The sequence below is a fragment of the Tenrec ecaudatus genome, chromosome 9 (genome assembly GCF_050624435.1).
Source record: "Tenrec ecaudatus isolate mTenEca1 chromosome 9, mTenEca1.hap1, whole genome shotgun sequence".
Taxonomy (NCBI): domain Eukaryota; kingdom Metazoa; phylum Chordata; class Mammalia; order Afrosoricida; family Tenrecidae; genus Tenrec; species Tenrec ecaudatus.
The window spans coordinates 342,328-361,022 of NC_134538.1; the positions used below are offsets into that span (position 1 = coordinate 342,328).

The 18,695-nt window shown below is 44.2% G+C and overlaps 1 pseudogene; it reads left to right on the top strand.

Moving 5' to 3' along the window:
* The window catches only part of LOC142457033 (PC4 and SFRS1-interacting protein-like), a 56,365-nt pseudogene extending 47,313 nt beyond the window's left edge, over positions 1-9,052 (top strand).
* Positions 9,053-18,695: the final 9,643 nt, after the last annotated feature.

Sequence of the window (18,695 nt, forward strand, 5' to 3'; positions counted from 1 at the left end):
GCCATCTAGCTCAGAAGCAAAAAAGCCCACATGGAAGAAGCACACCGGCCAGTGCGATCACGAGGTGCCAAAGGGACCAGGTATAAGGCATCATGAAAAAAAAAAAAAGATATAAGTGTGTGCATGTATGCGTATATGTATATATGTATATGTATAATGTATTATATTAAATGAAGGGGGAAGTGCAGAGTGGAGACCCAAGGCCCAAATGTCGGCCAATGGAGATCCCCTCATAGAGGGGTTTAGGAGAGGAGATGGGTTAATTAGGGTGCGAGGTAGTACCAATGAAGAACACAGCTTTCCCCCAGATCCTGGATGTGTCCTCCCCCCAACTACCATGATCCGAATTCTACCTTGCAGGGCTGGATAGGGCAGAGGCTGTACACTGGTACATATGAGGGCTGGAGGTACAGGGAATCCAGGGTGGATGATACCTTCAGGACCAAGGGTGTGAGGGGCGATGCTGGGAGAGTGTAGGGTGAGTGGGTTGGAAAGGGGGAACTGATTACAGGGATCCACATGTGACCTCCTCCCTGGGAGAGGGACAGCAGAGAAGGGGGGGAAGGGAGACTCTGGATAGGACAAGATATGACAAAATAACGATGTATAAATTACAAAGGGCACATGAGGGAGCCGGGAGCGGGGAGGGAGGGGAAAAAAAAGAGGACCTGATGCAAAGGGCTTAAGTGGAGAGCAAATGCTTTGAGAATGATTGGGGCAGGGAATGTATTGATGTGCTTTATACAATTGATGTATGTATATGTATGGATTGTGATAAGAGTTGTATGAGTCCCTAATAAAATGTAAAAAAAGAAAAGGGAAAAGAAAGAAAAGAAAATGATTAGGGCAAAGAATGAACAGATGTCCTTTATACAATTGATGTATGTACATGTATGGACTGTGATAAGAGTTGTATGAGCCCCTAATAAAACGTTTTAAAAAAAACTTGTGCTGCAACAGAGATGAGCCAGCACAATGCACATCTAATCTTTTTCCTCTACTGTGGGAGTGTGAAGGCTGTACATCCTGGCTCAGCTGAGGAGGGCGAGGCTTGCTCTTGATCCTAGGTCCGTGAGTGAACATGGTGAGCAGATTCCTATGGGCCAAGGTTGGACATGGAGCCTAGGCCAGAGATAAACCTTCACTGCTTAAGTCACAGCGTTAAGGGCCATTGGTTGTTACTGTTGCATAGGTTTGCCTTACTTGATTAGATCACCTGATCGCTGATGGAACCTTGTTGTATCTCCTGCATAGTGATGCCAGTTACACTGAGCTGGTTATGAACCCAGAAGGGGCTCTTGATGATGCTCTGACAGCTTGGGCCTTGCCACAGATGGCTGGTCCAAGCTGTGGCAGTCATGTCGACTTTGTGAGTAAGAGACAGCAGCATAGCCGGGTGTGCTTCCATTTCCATGAGCTTTGGGGATTCAGTCCATTATTGGGGCTATGATGGCTTTCCTTCGTTTGGTTGACCTACTTTAGAAACCATGATGTCTTTTTCTACTGGTGGGTCTTTCCTGGTGATATGTTCAACATAAGTAAGCTGGAGCCCCATCATTCTCACTTCCAAGTGGCGTTCTTATTCCATTGCTTGAAGATTGATTCATGTGTTCTTCTGGCAGTCCACAATATATTCAGTGTTTTTTCATCAATACCACAGTCCCATTGCATATATCCGTCATCACTCTTCCTTATTCTGTGTTCAGCTCTCACACATGCACAGAAGGCAACTGGAAAGACCATGGGTTGGGTCAAGTGCCTCTTAGTTATCAAAGTGTCACCTTTATTTTTTTAAACTTCAGAAAGTTTCTTGGGCATCAGATTTGGTCGATATCCTGGATCATTTAATTTCTTGAATTTAGCTGTGACTGGGTACCACTGCTCCATAGGCCACAGTGGGAAGCAATGCAGCACAAGGTGCTTGGGATGCCCAGGGGCATCCCCTCCTCCCACTGAACCCCACCTCACCTGACTTGCCTGCTTGCTGGGCTCCGGCCACACAGAAGGGATGTTAAGTCCAAGGTGCTGTGTAGCACTGATGAAATATATAGCTATCCTCTAGTTCTTTACTATTTCCTCCCCTCACTATTGTGGTTCTTGTTTTACCTCATTATTCTTGTGAGACATGAGTATGTTCATTTGTACAATTGGGATCCTTTGATGAATGAAAGCCAAGTTAGATAACCCTTTAGAAACAGTAACAGAATCAATGATTCCTTGAAGATATGGGAAGAAAGGACAGGGGTAGGTAAAGGGTAGCTGACAGTAGTGATGACTGTATAATCCCACTTGAGGGGAACGAATAACAGTACTGTAGGTAAACAAATATATGGGAAGGTGTAAGACATGGAAAACAACAATTATATTAATATATAACATAACAATAAGGGTTTCTGGGTGATAGCCAGGGGTGGGAGGGGATAAAAGGGAGCTGATATCAAGGAATTCACGAAGAAAGAAAACTCTTTGAAACGGATGGTGGCAGCAATGGTACAATTATGATGGTTCTTTTTTTTTTTTTTGCTGGTTCTAATTGAATTATGAATAGTCACAACATCTGTAAGAGCTCCCTGTTAAATAATTAATTAAAACAAGAAACAAGAAACCTGACTCACGATTTCAAACCCAGAGGCCTCGTTTTCGCCGAGATGAAAGGATATCCTCGTTGGCCAGCTCCAGTAGGTGAAGTTCCTGATGGAAGTGTAAAGCCACCTGCAAAGAAACCACCCATTTTCTTTTTTGGAACTCATGAGAATGCTTTTTTAGGACCAAAAGATGTATTTCCTTACTCTGAAAATAAGGAAAAATATGGCAAGTCAAATAAATGAAAAGATTTTAATGAAGGTTTCTAGGAAATAGATAACAACCCCAAAGTGAAAATTTTCAAGTCACTAGGCCTCAAGAAGCAATCTAATTTGTCCTCTAATGTTGAAGCTGAAGAAAAGGAATCTAGTGTTTAATTTTGGGGTAGGAGGCAAAAGCCAGGAATGAGTTTGTGACTAAAGCAATTGATATAACTATTCTGAAAGCTGCCAGAAGAGGGAGAAAGATAACGGCAGAAAAACTAGTAGAAACTGAGGAGATTGGAGGAGGGATAACAGCAGTCGAGTCCCATTCATCTAAAAGAGGATGGCTTGCAGCTACAGAAGGTAACTTCTAAAACCAAGAGGCAGAGCCAAAATGGTAAAACAGCTTTGCCCTTCAGAGAGTGAAGTGGGAACTGAAGAGAAAAGTAAGAAACAAAGGGCAAGAGGAAAAACAACTTAAAAAGCACCTGATATCTGTATTATCTCCTGTGTTAGGCTGGTTGACTGAAGAAACAAAGTCCAGAGACACTCATATGTGTGTAAGAGAGAGCTTTATATCAAGAAGTAATTGCATATCAAGCAAACATCCCAGCCTAGTCCAGATCAAATTCATAAGTCCAGTACTAGCCCAGAAGTCCCTCTTCAGACTCACGCAGCCACAAGCAATGATGCAGAATGCAGGGAGATCACAGGCTGGTGGGAGCAAAGTCTGGTGGATCCAATGTTGGTGGCTTCATTGCTGGGCTCACTCAGTTCTCGGTGTGGCTCTACATGGCTTGTCAGCAGAAGGAGATGCAGAGAGAGAGAGAGAGAGAGAGAGAGAGAGAGAGAGAGAGAGAGAGAGAGAGAGAGAGAGAGAGAGAGGGAGAGAGAGAGAGAAGTTTCTAAAGAGCCATTTGTCTCATGGCACCTACAAATGAGGTCATCAAGCTGCGAACTGATTAACAGGCTACACTCCACCCATATCTTCTTATTTTTTGTGCCATGTTGGCACACACAGAAAAACTGTCACAGTCAGTTCCCAATAAAGTGGTTAGAGGGAAAAAAGAGAGATCAAATGATATCTTGCATGGGACGAATCTGCTGCACAGGACCTCTTTAAGGTGTTGAAAAGCAAAGATGTTACTCTGAGGACTAAGGTACGCCTGGCCCAAGTCATGGTATTTTCAATTGCCTCATTTGCATGTGGAATTTGGACATTGAATAAAAGTTGGATAACAGACATGCGGGTTACAAAAAACAAAACAATAACAACTCTGCCCCCACCAAAAAAAAAAAACTGAAAAAGAAGAAAGAGGGCCAAAAGTAGGAAAAACAAGAAAAGAGCCAGACTAACAAGAAGGGGAGAATGAAGTAGAATCAAAGTGGAAAAAAATCACCCACCAGTAGCAGGAGCTGCTCTGTTTCTGAAGAAGGGATGGTCACCTAGGTGAAAAGAGCAAGGTGGGCAGAGCGTTCCCACTGTTCCTCGGAGGAACGTGCTGAACTGGCAGCACCAGATGGGACCAACAGAGAGGGAACGTAAGCCAGGGGAGCAAACGGAGATGAGCAACAGAATAAAGAGGAAGGAAAGAAGCCCAAAGTTAAGAGAGTGGAGAAGAAGCGAAGAAACCTCAGGGGATTCTCGGCTTCAAAGGATACCCACTGAAATTAAAATTTTGCTCCGAATTAATCATCTTGACGTGAACAGATGTATTGAGGCCCTGGGTGAATTTGCTTGACTTTAGGTCACGATGCAACAGAAACACACAGAGATGATTCCACCACTGGAAAACAAAGTCCACAACATTGTACAGCAAGTTTAAGACTATGTGTCTGGTGGCTGAGGGAGTCTGTGATCACCCAAGTGCTGAATACATCTCTAGCTGAACAAAACCAGCACGAGGAAGTGAATAAAATCAAGGATCAAGGAAAGAAAATAGCAAGCAGAAAGCCAGAAAAGAGCAAACAGTTTGATGACTGTCAATGGGCATCGGAGGCACAGCCACAGCCCCATGGCGATAGCCGTGAAGAAGCAGAGACCACGAGGCGAGGCAGCACTAAGGAAAGAACTTCTAGCGGAGACAGGCGTGGAGCTCTCTCTCAAAGAGTGCACACACGATGACCAAGCTGAAGCCCTTGGAGCACAGGACACTCAAGATGTTTTGTTTTTTTTTCACGTGGCAATACAAATATTTATTTGAAAAGCTGAAAAAAATGAAGACAGATTGGACAGATACAAAACAGTGAATAAATGAGATTTGAGATTAAGGGTGATTTTCATTTGCACTGCTATGCTTATCTGGTTTGTTTATTTCCCTAATTTTTTTACATAAATTACCTTTATTATTTTTTAAATTAATTTAAAAGACAATAACGTACTTTTAATTTTAAAAATGAATGAAACAAAATAAAGTTCATTTGGGAAAGACAAATTACCACTTTTCTCAGGCTCCTGCGGTGTTCTTAAAACTCATCTAGGAACCTGACCCTCCGTCAGCAGGACTGGAGGGGCTAGATTCAAGAGAACCTTCCTTCATAACCCAAGGGTTAGTTAGCCTCAGGTCTGAAGACCCCTGGAAGTTAAAACCTATGAAAGCCATCACCTGGACAAGGCAGAAACCTGTCGGAGACGAGACGGACAACGAAAATGACTTTCCACAGGACAAGCCATAAAAAAGTGGGCGGTTTGGGAAACTGATTACAAGAATCTACGTGTGACCTCCTCCACATGAGACCTCCTCCCTGGGAGATGGACTGCAGAGAAGTGGGGGAAGGGAGACTCTGGATAGGGCAAGATATGACAAAATAACAATCTGTGGATTATCAAGGGCTCATGAGGGAGGGGGGAGCGGGGAGGGAGGGGAAAAAAAAGGAGGACCTGATGCAGAGGGCCTAAGTGGAGAGCAAATGCTTTGAGAGTGATTAGGGCAAAGAATGTAGGGATGTGCTTTATACAATTGATGCATGTATATGCGTGGATCGTGACAAGAGCTGCATGAGCCCCCAATAAAATGTAAAAAAAGAAAAGGAAAACTATTAGGGCAAAGAATGCACAGATGCGCCCCATACAATTGATGCATGTACATGCATGGATTGTGATAAGAGTTGTATGAACCCCTAATAAAATATTTAAAAATAAATAAAATACAAAAGCAAAAAGAATCTACGTATAGCCTCCTCCCTGGGGGAGGGACAGCAGAGAAGAGGGCAAGGGGAGACGTCAGACTGTGTAACATATGACAAAATAATAATTTATGAATTATGAAGAGTTCATGAGGTAGGGGGTGTGGGGAGGGAGGGGGGAAATGAGCAGCCAATATAAAGGGCTCAAGTAAAAGGCAAATGTTTTGAGAATGATGATTGCAACAAATGTACATGTGCTTAACACAATGGATGCATGTATGGATTGTGATAAGAATTGTACAAGGCCCCAAAATTAAAAAGAAAGAAAGAAAAGTGGGCTGTGGTAGAAAACTCTGGAGACCTGGAAGAACCCAGCCCTCCCAGCAAGCCTCCACTTTCACAGGTCTCCCCCTGCAGGCAGACCCCTGTAGTGCGGGAGGTTTGGCTCCAGACCCTCGAGATAAAGTGAATAGACTGCCCTTTGTGGCTTCCACGTACATATTAAGTGGATGGAAAATGGGGCTTTCAACCCGAATAGTCTGGGAATCCCACAGGGGCAGTTCTCTCCAGTCCTATAGAGTCAGTGTCTATTCGATGGCCATGGGTTTGGGAGTGCATATCGAGGTTACGTTTATGCTGTAATCTATTAAGTGTGCAATATGAAAACGGCCTGAAATATTGTAAGAACCAAAGATTCTGGAAAATGGCACCATGAGACGTGCTCAGCCACAGGGTTGCCACAGATCCTCCTTTGGTTAAAAAAACAAATACGGATAAAATGAGGTGTGCCTACCTATTTACCAAAAAAAAAAAAAAAGATTCTAAGAAGCTTCAATCTCATTGCCTGCAACAGCAGCAGCAAACAAACAAACAAACAGAAAGAGCTAGGCTGAGACCAGCAGTTCTCCAAGTCCTTCTAAAATCATTATCTTCAGCCAGCAGGAACTATTTTTGCATATTTTTTATACCAGTGTATGTGAATTATTCACTGACCAGTCCTAAGGATGGGCAGACTTAACCTAACTGCCTACTGCCTTGGCCTTTGAGCAACTAACTAAAAACAAAGCCATCGCCACTGTCCAAGGGCACTGAGTGGATTCCAACTCACCACAACTCTGGACAGCGACCTGACCCACGGGCTTACAGAAGTAGCCCGCCCCAGCTCCCCCCACCCTACAGCTCTTGGGGTCGAACTACTGACTTATCAGAGAGCAACTGGGCACTTAGCCACTACAGCACCTGGGCTCCTTGTGGGAAACAAAAGGATTTTTCCCAAGCTGTCTCCCCCAAATATATGCCAAACTTAGCTGCTTGCGAATGACTATACATTTGGAGGTCATAAGAAGTAGGTCAGGGGTTATTCTCCCTAAGGGCTATCAGCCATCTAGAGGAGGCAGACACCACTGTTTATATCTCACAACAAATAGGGCCCACTCCCTTCTGAAAAGGATAGTAGTTGTCTGTTTCCTTGTAGGAGATCCCAGAGAGGTCAAACCCATCCAAGGATGACCAAGGTTAGGCTGCCATCCTGACTCTAGGATCCGCTCATCTTGTCACATGTATACCCCCAATCCCTCCTCTATTGCGTGTATTCCCCTAGACCACCCCCTCTCATTACTGTATTACCTATAGCACAACCCCTTCAATGTGACATATGTCCTCACCTGTAATTTGGGGGCTTGCATGTCCCCAGAGAAGATAAAAGCCTGGGTGAGCATTAAAGATCTCTCACTCTCTCCCTCCACGTGGACCACCAAGTGGGGCTGAGGTGAGCACGCTACCATGAATTGTGTCTGACTCCATTTATTTCAATATTTCTCTTCAATCTCTCATGCTCTCTATAACTTTACTATGATCTTTACTTATTATCGCTGTACAATTGCGCCTACTGGACCAAGGATGATGTGTTAGGGACTGGCTTCCCCTGACAGCTCCTCTGCTTCGGATGGGAACAGTTTGATGCAGAATGGACACTTGAGGACCAATGATTCGAGGTCAGAGCAAATTCTGGCCAGCGACCTTGCGATTTGGCCTGACTGAAGAAACCGGATCTCACCAGACTTCACGTGGGAGCTTTCTGTGGGTTCCACCGCCCACACGGCAAGTGACCCCTCAATTCCCTCTTCCGTAACGGGGTGCGGTGTCCAGCACTGTTCATTTCCCACTCGAGGAAAAGCCAAATGAGACCTCCTCCGACCTCATCTGTGGTCACTCTTGGCCCTTCAAAAGCAGCACACGTGCTCCAGGCGCTTCGCACTGGTCATTGGCTTGGCCTGACCCACGGATTTCATCCCAAGTGTCCGCTGGGCCCGACATACTCCGGCGCAGGTGTCCAAAGACCGCGCTCCGTGCGATCCACCTTTGGCCATCCTGCAAGCCCACCTCCCAGACCCCAGCTCAGGCAGACCTCCCGCGCGCTCATCGTTTTCTTGGATCCGCAGGTGTCTACCTCCTAACGTACTTACTGCACAAGTTACTCGACGCCCCAGTGAGCTCTGGGGAAGGCGGGCACGCTGCCCGGCTGCCCGGCTGACAGCACGGCGCCCACGGAGCGCGCTCCCGGGCGACCCGCCCTCACCGGGGAGGGAGCCCGGCGCCCAGCGGGGCGCACCGGGTCCGTGTTTTGGCCTCAATAACACCTGGAAAATCAGCTCAGGTAGCCGTTCAGAGGGCGTTTGGTCCATACTCTATTTCAAGTCGTTTGAAAGGCCTAAACACTACAGTTCGCGCAAGTTCCGCCAAGGCTTACTGTCCCGGAAGGTTTAAGGCAAAACGACAGCAAACTGAGTTGTCGTCGAAAGACGCGCAACGGATGCCAAGGGTTCGGGCCTAGCTCGAACGACATGAAGAAAGGGAACCGGTGGGACAGCAGAACCGATGGAGGGCACCCCCAGCCCTCCCGCCCGCGCCGCACCCCGCCAGGCTCGCGCCCTCACCGTCTCCCCGCGGACACGGACGCCCTGAGCGCCCCTCCACTGGGACGGCACCGACACCACACCCGCCGTCTGGTCCTGCAGCGGCCCGGGCCGCCCGGGCCCCTCGCTGCTCTCAGCGACTGCGGCCGCCATCGCCTCAGCTCGCGCCCCCCGACACTCAAGATGTTTGTAATGATTTTTCATGGGAAATATTTAGACAGTTGAGAAGGAAAGATGAACATTTTTGTAACCATAAGGTTTGATGTTGAAAACTTATTTCAGGGGAATGAATCTCATTGTCTTTGTTTAAGATCAAAACGTCATTGCTGATTATACTCGTGCAGTATGAACAGCTACAGTAAACAGTAAAAGTGAGGGTGGGAGGGGGAATCCACTTGGAGAATGTTAAGCTGCTTTTCCGGACATTATGGTTGTAGCATGTTCTCACTGAAGTGTGTAAGTTAATGTGTAATTGAGAGTAGAGTTACTTCTGTAAAAGCCATATTTGTATTATCTTCCCCCTCCTCCCCTCTCCCCAAATACCGTGGGTTTTGTGCATCACTTATGCACACATTGGACTTACCAAGTTGTCTAATAACTCTTTGTGAGTTCTGGAGAAGTTGAGCATTTTTATGGTAGCTAAGATGTTGCTTCAATGTAAGTACTTACCACCTCCTTTAATCGAGAGTTCATTTTAATCTTCATCTACATTGGGCTACACTAACCTACTTCTTTGTCACAAGGTGTGGTCTGTATACCTTTTTGTAGGATAACTTGATTCTCAATTATGGTGGAACTGACAATTTTGTAAGGTACAAAACTTATGGTAATCTTTGAAGATCATTTAGCTTTGTGGCTGGGAATTCATTGAAATCACAGGACTTCTCCTGCAGAGAGCAGAGTAGGTATATATTGCAATGAATGACTGGCATTAAAAACCTCCTTGAAATTAACCATGGAAGGAAGAAAGCTGATGGTGCCCGGCTATCAAAAGATACAGTGTCTGAGGTCTTAAAGGCTTGAAGGTAAACAAGTAGCCATCTAGCTCAGAAGCAACAAAGCCCCCATGGAAGAAGTATGCCAACCTGTGTGATCACAAGGTGCTGAAGGGATGAGGTATCAGGCATCAAAGAACAAAAAATCATATCATTGTGAATGAGGGGGTGTGCTGAGTGGGGACCCAAAGGCCATCTGTAGACAACTGGACATCCCCTTATGGAAGGGTCACGGGGAAGAGACGAGCCAGTCAGGGTGCAGTGTAGCAAGGATGAAACATACAACTTTTCTCTAGTTCCTAAATGCTTCCTCCCTACCCACTATCATGATCCCAATTCTACCTTACAAATCTGGCTAGACCAGAGGATGTACACTGGTACAGATAGGAACTGGAAACAGGGAATCCAGGACGGATGATCTCTTCAAGAACAGTGGTGAGAGCGGCGATTCTGGGAGGGTGGAAGGAGGTTGGGGTGGAGAGGGGAAACCGCTTATAAGGATCTACATATAACCTCCTCACTGGGGGGCAGACAACATAAAATTGGCTTAAGGGAGACGTAGGACAGTGTAAGATATGACAAAATAATTTATAAATTATCAAGGCTTTATGAGGGGGGGAGCAAGAAGGCAGGGAGAAAATGAGGACCTGATGCCAGGGGCTTATGTGCAGAGCAAATTTTTGAGAATGATGAGGGTAACAAATGTACAAATGTGCTTTATACAAGTGATCTATGTATGGATTGTGATAAGAGCTCTATGGGCCCCCAATAAAATGATGTAAAAAAAAGAAATTAACCATGTAAGATCCTTTGTATGTAGTACGAGCCAAAATTAAAACAAAACAAAACCCGACTAAATGATAAAAGTTCACTTTTTGAGGAATGTCTCACACTTGCTTTTTTAAAAGTCAAGCTCATTAAGAAAGTCACTGAAAAGTAGTTTTTACAGACTGGACGGGAAAACGCTCCTAAGGGCCAGCAAACGATCCTTGAACGAACTACAAGCTTTTCTTTTGTGAAGTGTTTTGTTTTGTTCTTTCTCAGTGGTTTGTTTTTGCTGTTTTGTTGTCTGGTTGTATACTGTTGCTTTGTTTTCCTGTCTTGTTTTCGTGCATGTTAGTGTCTCCACAGGTCTGTCTGAATAGGACAGGCTGGATGAACTATCTGGAGGAAAAACAACGGTACTGACAGTTCCGGGGGGACTTGGGGTGGGGGAGGGGGAGGGTGGGGTAAGGAAGTGGTGTTAACAAACACAGGGACAAGGGAACAACATGGGATCAAAATGGTAGTGAGGGGGGAGTGGCAGGAATGATCAAGGCTAAGGTTGCGTAGAGAAGAGGTATAGCTGTAGCCCAGGTGGGGACGGAGCATGGTAGTAGGGCAGGAGGAAAGTCAAGGGAGATGAAGGAAGGAGCTGAGAGTCAAGGGGCATTTATGGAGGTCTAGACAAAGACATGTACATGCAAATATATATATGAGGATGGGGAAATAGATCTATGTGTCTATATTTATAGGTTTAGTATTAAGGTGGCAGAAGGACCTTGGGTCTCTACTCAAGCATTCCCTCAATGCATGAATACTTTCGTTTATTAAATTTGCACTCTATGATGCTCACTCTCCCGACACAACTGCTGAAGCCAAAGTGGGTGAACAAGTAAATGTGAAGAAAGCTGATGGTGCCCGGCTATCAAAAGAGATAGTGAGTAGGGTCTTAAAGGCTTGAAGATAAACAAGCGGCCATCTAGCTCAGAAGCAACAAAGCCCACTTGGAAGAACACACCAACCTGTGTGATCACGTGGTCCCAAAGGGATCAGTTATCAGGCATCAAAGAACAAAAGAGCATATCATTGGCTGCACACCTCCATGATACGATCACCGAAGACAAACAGGTGCATAAGCAAATGTGGCGAAGAAAGCTGATGGTGCCCAGCTATCAAAAGAGATAGTGTCTGGGGTCTTAAAGGCTTGAAGGTGAACAAGCGGCCATCTAGCTCAGAAGCAATAAAGCCCACATGAAAGAAGCACACCAGCCGGTGTGATCACGAGGTGCCAAAGGGACCAGGTATAAGGCATCATACAAAAAAAAATATATATATATAAATATATATGTGTGTGTGTGTGTATATATATATATATACCATAGTGAATGAAGGGAGAAGTGCAGAGTGGAGACCCGAGGCCCAAGTGTCGACCACTGGAGATCCCCTCACAGAGGGGTTTAGGAGAGGAGACGGGTCAGTCAGGGTGCGATGTAGTACCGATGAAGAACACAGCTTTCCCCCAGATCCTGGATGCTTCCTCCCCCCAACTACCATGATCCGAATTCTACCTTGCAGGGCTCGATAGGGCAGAGATTGTACACTGATGCATATGGAAGCTGGAGGCACAGGGAATCCAGGGTGGACGATACCTGCAGGACCAGGGGTGTGAGGGGCGATGCTGGGAGAGTGTAGGGTGAGTGGGTTGGAAAGGGGGAACTGATTACAAGGATCCACATGTGACCTCCTCCCAGGGAGATGGACGGCAGAGAAGAGGGGGAAGGGAGGCTCCGGATAGGGCAAGATATGACAAAATAACAATCTGTGGATTATCAAGGGGTCATGAGGGATGGGGGAGCAGGGAGGGAGGGGATAAAAAAGAGGACCTGATGCAGAGGGCTTAAGTGGAGAGCACATGCTTTGAGAGTGATTAGGGCAAAGAATGTGCGGATGTGCTTTATACAATTGATGTATGTATATGTGTGGATTGTGATAAGAGTTGTATGAGCCCCTAATAAAATGTAAAAAAAGAAAAAATGTTTAATTGGAAATCAACACCTAATATTTATGCAATAAAGATGTTAGTGTATATAAAATATAACCTATTTGAAACATGACTTTAGATGATAATTCTTTTAGATGATAATTTTAATTTATATATCATGTGACAGGATTACAAAGAGTAGAAACAGATTGCTTGAAGCAAGTTGACAGGGACCTAGTACTTTGGTGGTTTGTATACTCATATGGCCCGAGTGAGATGAAACCAATGTTAACACACATGAAAAGGCTGCATTAGCTAAAAGTCAGCATTCTATTTTGACTATTAGGTGAGAGGCTGGTTTTCAACAGCTTAAATGGCACTTCACATGTTTTGGTAGGATTATGGGGAAATGGGATGAAGAGTGAATATAAAGTCTATGGCTTATAAACTGACCCACCCAAAGTGGGTGGTAAGCATTGTCTATTTTAACTTCATGGCTGATTGTTTTTATCTATAGAGGAAAAGTTTGAACCTTCAGTTTCAATAATTGCACTTTTGCTTTCAAAGGGTCTTAAAATAGAACACAGGCCATTGTTTTGATGGAGCTCTGCTATAATATTAGATTGGATTTGAACAGATTTGTTCTAGTTGAGCCATAAACTTTGTTTGATGAAAATATTTTTTATGAAGTTCTACTGGTACACTACTTTTTTAGCTACCTACAAGAGCAAGAGATGAATTATGGATTTGCTCCTAAGAAAATATATGAGGGAGACTTCTAAATGTTAATGGAAAAATTCTGTTATCTAGCCTAATTTCCAGTGAACTGTAATTTTAATGATGAGGTCATGGAGCTGCAGAGCCAGGGTAACTAACAAAAAGATAAAAGTAAAAGAACGAGTTTCTTTTTTATACAAAAAAATCTTGAGTGCTGGTTTGTGGACATTGATTATTGATGAAAGTTGAAATAGCTGACAACTTAAATTTCTTCCCCGTTGACCACGGCACGTTTTACCACTTCATTTGTGACATTGCCACTTTCCTGATATCAGCTGTAATCTATACTGAAGGCTTTCATGCTCTAAGGTTTAGGCAAGCAGCACTGTGCCACGTGATTATTTCATGCATCCAACAGAATTGGGTAGGACAGTTTCTTGAGTTATTTTCTCAGTATACAGAGTAAGCACGTAACGTGAAAGGATACATCCTGCTGCACATCTTTCCAATTCTGGAATTATTATTGAGAGATGTAGGTATTTCTTCCTGGCAAATGGAACTGTCTACCGAGCTCATGCTGCCATGTGGTGTGGACAGTCTAGTCAGGTCATACTGCATGCTGCAGGGTGGTCACAAGGGGGCTCCAGAGCCCACACTTTGCCCTATCAGGCCTAGGTGAGGTCATCCTGGGGACCTGGACAGTTTGTAAGGATCTATAGCTGGCCTTGCTCACAGTTCTGAACCGGACTCTGACTGAGCCCTGAGCTTGACTCCATGGGACACAGGGCTTGGACTCATCCCCAGCGTGGCACCCCTAAAGGAATGATTATAACCTTCTTTTGAGGTTGTTCAAAGGACTCCACACTCACTTCCACTCAAAAGATGGGGGAGGAGGAAATTATTTTTCAGACCTGGACTTTTACGGGGGTCAAGGGGCCTCTTAGGGCAAGGATCCATGGCAAGTTCTGGTTCAGTGTGTGCCCTTTAATGGCCCTGAGACCCAGGAGAATGGGCTGGAACGTTTTTTGATGGAGGTGTAACTGCAATGCTGCAGACAAGTACATGGTGTCACCAGAGCCATGGTCTCTTTAGAGTTGCTTACACTTCATGAGACCCTGGACTAGAGTGTAGCTGGCTCTCAAGGGTCCTGGGAGCTCCTGATGTCTGACTATCTGTGGACCCCAGGCCTATAGGGGATACCAGACTGAGCCCTAATCTCATGTTGAGCCCCTTAACCCCACAGTGAGCCCTGATCCCAGCTCCAGCTCTGACTGACCCTGCTGCAGATGAGGAAAAGAGACAACTTTCAGGCCACCAACTTTCCTTATCCACACTGGGCCTGAGTGAGCTCTTGGTGTTGTGTGGTTGAGGTCAACTTTTGGACACCATTGCCATCCCTCAGAGACTGGCGTAAGGCCCTTGTGGGACTCTCTCTCCTGGTTTGTCCTCCTTTGGGGCTGGGTTCTGTCCATTGGCAATTCTCAAGCGTTAAGTAGGTAGGTTTGTACCCATTCAGGGAGAAGTCTGGGCCTTGGATTCCACTCCTCAGGGAGGGTTTGGAGGTGCTGGTCCAGGATGGAATCACACTCAAAGCTATGGAGGCTACAGAAGCCCTCTTGGATCAGGCTCTCAAACTCTTTAACCCCACAGACTCTATGAGGTTGTGGGCCCTCCGCTTCAGAACAATTGGGAACGGTGCAGACAGTGGCACTCTGGGGCCACACAGCAAACAGCCCCAGGCGAGAGGCTAAGACCCTTGCCCATACTTCTGTTTCTCATGCTGTTGACTGGGAATCCAGATATGTTGTGTTCTGAGTCCCCCTCAGGCCTGGCAACTGGGGCCCTCCTTGCTGGGTAGTGAAACTGGGTCATTTTAGGGCTCTGTGGCTCCCTTCCCACATTTAGTCTTTCCTTTCAGCTATGAGAATGTTAGTGAATTAGGAATTCTCAGAGTGACTGGCTAGGAGGAATGGAAATACTCATCTGCCCATTTTGAGATGGGTTAAGATATTGAGAACCATAGAAAACCTAGTAGAAAACCTAATCCCATCCCCACTTTTCTGATTACTAACTTATCTCCACATGTGCTGTCATTCTGTGTCTACAAGTATATCTCTGTGTTGTCTATATTTGACTCTGTAGCTAGATCACCTTCCTGTAAACCAAGACAAATAAACAGTTGTCCTGGAGTCCACCTGACTCATCGTACCCACACATGTATCCAAGTAGAACTGTGTTCTCTGGGGATTTCAGTGGCTGCTTTTTGGGTAGAAGATCACAGGCCTTTCTTCCAAGGAGCATCTGGGTAGACTCAAATCACCATTCTTCCATTTAGCTATGAGTGTGAAAATTGGCTCTAAGCCAGGTAGTATCCATGCCCACTCTCTGCCATTCTGTTTCTATGAAGTCCCTTCAATGGCCCAAATTCAACAATCAACCCAAACCAAACCAAACAAAGCACACCAAACTCTCTGTCATTGAATTTATTTGAGTCATAGTAGCTCAGAGGACCAAGTGACTGTCAGTCTTTATATGAGCAGACAGCCTCATCTTCACCGCACAGAGCAGCTGGTTGGTTTCAAGCAGTGACCCTTCAGTTTGCAGCCTGATGCTTACAGTTGGACCACTAATACTCCATACTTCAATTCACAGAGGTAGATAAAAGGCATGTGTGAAATGCCAAACAACAATTGTGTGTCAGCTTGCTGTGCTGTGGAGGCTGTGTTGCTGTGATGCTGGAAGCTGTGTCACTGGTACTTGAAGTACCAGCAGGATCATCTGACATGAACAGGTTTCAGTGGAGATACCAGACGAAGAATACACAGCCGAGAAGCAATCGGCCGCCTACTTCTGAGACAGTTGTCATTGTAAATCCAGTACCAGAAATACTGTCAGATAGTGAAGGCATAATGAATGGACACAGAGCATTCATTGTTGGAGGTAGGGTGTCATATGATGGGTCAAGTCGGGCAGAGTCAGTGGAAATGTGACTGAGGAGGAGCTGCTTTCATTGAGTGGAGCTGATCATGGGGACTGACTGGAAGAAATCTTGTGGGAGCTTAATTTGCTTATGAGGCATGACTCAAGGTAAGCAGCAACTTCAAAAATCTTCTAGTGATAAAAGTTTGGAATGTACAGGTATGAATCTAGGAAAATTGGAAGTCATCAGAAATGAAGTAGAAGACATAAAGAGCGATATCCCAGGCTTTAGTGAGCTGAAATGTACAGGGATCGGTTATTTTGAATCATAGACATTCATATTGTTTTCTATGCTTGGAAGGACACACTCAAGAGGAATGGTGTGGCATTCACAGAGATGTATGTATGGATTGTGACAAGAGTTGTATGAGCCCCCAATAAAATGATTTTTAAAAGGACATTTTAAGAAGGACCTTGACGCACATCAGTGATAGGATTATAACCATCTGTTTTAAGGAAATCCAATTAAATACAACTATTATTTAGATATATGTACCAACTATGGATACTCGTGAAGAAATTGAAGAATTCTGCCAGTGCCTTCAGCTGGAAATTGATCAAGCATTGGGTCAAGATGCTTTGCGATTGGAGTACAAAAGTTGGGAATGAGGAGGATGGAAAATATATGTTTGGTGATAGATCTGCAGCTGTTTATATTACAGAATTTTGCTTTAGCAATGTATTGTTCATAGGAAATACTTTTTTCAACAACAAATGTTAAGTACATACATGGGCTTCTCCAGGTGGAATACCCAGAAACCAAATGACAGCAGTGGACAAAGAGAACGCACATACTCAACATCAGCATCTGAAACCAAGCCAGGGGCCGACTGTGGAACAGACCATCCATGGCTCATATGTAAGTTCAGGCTGAAGTTGAAGAAAATTAAAACAAGAACACAAAAGCCAAAATATGACCTTGAGTCTATGCCATGTGAACTTTGAGAACACCCCAAGAACATATTTACTGTCTTGAACACTAATGACAAAGAGCTGATGAGCTGTGGAAGGACATCCAGAAAGCCATTCAGGAGCAAAGCCAACGGTCATGAGAAGGACAGGAAGGAATGTACAGATCACTGTGAATGTCAGAAGAGACTCTGAAACTTGCTCTTCATACCAGAGTACCTGAAGCAGATGAAGGAAATGATGAAGTTAGAGAGCTGAATAGAACCTATCAAAGAGAAGCTATAGAAGACAAAGTCAAATGTTATCATGACATGTGCAAAGACCTAGAGCCAGAAAACGAAAGAGAAGAACAAGCTTGGCCAATGTGAAAGAGAAATTCAAGAAAGGGCATCTTGCTCAGGCAGAAAGACACTGCTGCTAGGTGACCACAAGGGGACTCCAGAGCCTTCCCTTTACCCTTGGCCAGTCTAGGTGAGGTCATTTTGTGAGGGTTTCTAGGTGGCATAAATCACTTGCCAATCTGATCGCACCCCTGAGTTCTGAGCCCGACCATGCTCTTAATTCTGGCCTGGACTGGGATGGGCAGATTTTGACTTTGACTGGTTCCAGAACAAAGGTCTTTTCTCTTGTCATGACCCCAAGATTAAGGTGACCAGATTTTAACATCGGTAAAGCGGGACACCATTGACGCGGGGTGGGGGGGTGTTCTTGATTAAAAATTTGGTCTATATGGAGCAACAAAATTTTTCATAGAACGCAAAAATTTTTTTTAAATAATATAATTTTTTAAATTTCAACATAAGTATCATTTACAAATATACATTTAAAATTATGTATAGTATTATTTTATCCTTTGGCATATTTCTCATTTGAGTGAATTTTTTTTAGTAGATTGCTGTCGTTTAAAAGGTCATGAAATTTTCATAAGAATTTGTTAAATTATATTTCACACATAAAATGGCTTTCAAAGTTGCAACACTTCGTTGTGATTTTTCCGATGTCCACACTTTATTTACCATAGAAAAAATGCATTCAGTCACAGTACTAGTTCCTGGTAAGGACAGCACGTATTCCACAATTTTTAGTGCATTATTGTATGGAACATGGTTTGTTTCAAAATGATGAAATATTTCTAACCATTTGTTCTCTATTGTGATTTTTGCTGATGCCCAAGATTTAACCTTGTCTTTATCAATATATTTTTAATAATGATACCTCATTAAAAAGATCATTTTCAGAAATATCATGATATGGGAAATATTGAGTAATATGATCAAATGCTTTTTGCACATCATTCAAATTAAGTTCTTGTTTTAATGTAACCCAATGAAAATGTTCAATATCATTGTAATGTACCGTCCACTCTTCTAAATAATCTATGCAGTTACTATAGAACTTTTTAACGTGATTCATGACATCTGCATGATTTATTGCGCCTTGTTCTTCTAGCTGTCTTGTCCTATTACAGATAGTTAACGGAAGAAAATTATTTTCTAACCGCTCGACACTGAAAATTTAAATTATT